Raw genomic sequence first — 2,500 nt, 5'->3', positions numbered from 1 at the left:
TCACACACACATTCATACACCGATAGCAGCTGGCTAACTATCGACATTCACACGAGGCAAGGTGGGTTAAGTGTCTTGCCCAAGGACACAACAACTATGACACAGGTGGCAGGGCGGGGATCGAACCTCCAACCCTTTGATCATCGGCCGACCCGCTCTACCAACTGAGCCACAGTCGCCCCAAATTATTGAGGTTCACAAGTTCAAAATGATTGAATCACATATAGACATTTCGTCCAATATTTCCAAAATTAAGAAATCTACTTTTGTGTTAAAGGTGCTACGAGGAACTTTTTAAATATTTCTGAAACAGCCTCATTTTTCCTCTGATGATCATAAATGACATGTAACAGCAAACGAGGCCATCAGTGCAAAGAATGCTATTTTCATATAGTTTTTCTTAATGCCTTTGTCATGAGGTATAGGCTCACCCAGGGACAACAGCTAGCGTAGTAAAAACACTACCGCTTTTGTCCAAAGGGGGGCGCTAGAATGAACACAAACTAAAAGTTCCTCGGAGCAGCTTTAAGGCAATTATAATAAAAAAATTCTAATCAACTAATCAACATATATATTTGTACATAACATATTCCTTAAAGATCTCCTATAATATTACTTTTCTGGTCTTAATTTCTTGTTAAAAACTGCTATAGAGCAACCTGACACGAATCACATCACAAAAAACCATGTAGATTTTCGGGACACTCTTCCTCTCACCCTAGCGAGCACAGCCGTCTGCTCCACACACTGCCTTGAGCTTCTCTGCCCCTCCCCCCCCTCCGGCAAACCCCACTCCGTTGTGATTGGTTACCTTCCTTCCGGAACATTTCCAGCAGCGCGCGGGGAGATTTCTGAGAGAGGAAGGTGGGGGCATGGCGGCCGGAGCTTGCCTGAGCAGCATTACCGTACATGGAAACATCCGGGTACGTGACGAAACGATACCCGGAAATTTGAACAAGTGAATTCTCGACTGGCTGCCATAGTGTTTAGTGCTCTGCATAGCCACCCCAGACGGTCAGCAGGGAATACGTCTAAATGCATGTACGTAATTATTTGATACTCTAGTATGGTTAAACATGTCTATAAATCATTATAACAACGTTTATAGGTCATAAAAGTCAAAAAGTATAATAGGTCCTCTTTAACAGGGCACGTGTACATCATGGCATTTAGAATGGGCTAGAACTTTTCATAATCCAAATCACAGCTTTCCAGTACAAGCAAAGGTAAATGTCAGTCGCCATTTAACGATTCTAACATCTAATTGTTGATATGGGGATTGTTTTCTCCACTCGTGTGTGTGTGTGTGTGTGTGTGTGTGTGTGTGTGCGAGTGTTTGTCTAGTTTAAATACAAGCTTCTTCAGTACATCTTACTGTGTGTGTGTGTGTGTGTGTGTGTGTGTGTGTGTGTGTGTGTGTCATCTTATGAGATCTACAACATCTTATTGTTTTTATTGGGATTTTTTTCTCCACTCGACCAAACTAAACACAATCTATTGCTTTATAATTAGGTGATCTTTACTACCTGCTTTAGTGAATTAAACTGAGTGAATGTCAATACACCTCAGACCAAACAATTAACAGCCTCAAAATCAGGAGTTAACATCATTTTTTTTGTGATTTTGAATTTGTTTGGCATGCATTTATAAAATTACAGTACTATGCAGTTATCGACATACACATACAGATCACATTACTATGTATAAAAGACACACACACGCACGCTCGCTCCCTCATTCACTCACTCACTCACTCACTCACTCACTCACTCACTCACTCACTCACTCACTCACTCACTCACTCACTCACTCACTCACTCACTCATACACACACACTCACACTCACATACACACCGTTTTGTGATTTCCCAAATAAAGCATACTCTTTTGCCCTGCCTACCTTATCGTGAGTAAGTAAAGGAGAGAGTAAAAGAGTGTTGAGTTAATGCAACCCGATCTCACGCCGAGGCGTCACTTCCAGACGCATGGACCGGCGGCTCTATTTCACGCCTTGCCTGACCAGGGCGTCTCTATTACACGCGCACCTCCGTAGTCAAGATGGCGGCCGCGGTCGCGGACCTCCCGTAGTCAAAATGGCGGCCGCGGTTTTCCGTCAATGTTTTATCTATATTATAACCTCTCCCTGTCCCCTTGCCCTAACCCTAACCACCGAGGGGGCTGCAGCTAGATAGTATTGAAATGCTGGGAGAACATGTCGTGCTATTCCTGGGAGAACATGTCGGCCCCTGTTGGTGCTATTCCTCCGTTCATTTAGACTATTTCTCCGTTCATTTGGACGGCGGGAGGTGCGCGTGTAATAGAGCCGCCCTGGTCAGGCAAGGCGTGAAATAGAGCCGCCGGTCCATGCGTCTGGATGCGTCTGGAAGTGACGCCTCGGCGTGATACCAGGTTGGTTAATGTGTGTGTGTATGTGTTTGTAAGTGTGTGTGTGTGAGAGAAAGAGAGATAGATAAAGAGAGAGAGGTAGAGAGAGAGAACG

The sequence above is a fragment of the Ammodytes marinus genome, assembly GCF_949987685.1.
Source record: "Ammodytes marinus genome assembly, chromosome: 10".
Lineage (NCBI taxonomy): Eukaryota > Metazoa > Chordata > Actinopteri > Uranoscopiformes > Ammodytidae > Ammodytes > Ammodytes marinus.
This window is presented reverse-complemented; position numbering follows the sequence as displayed.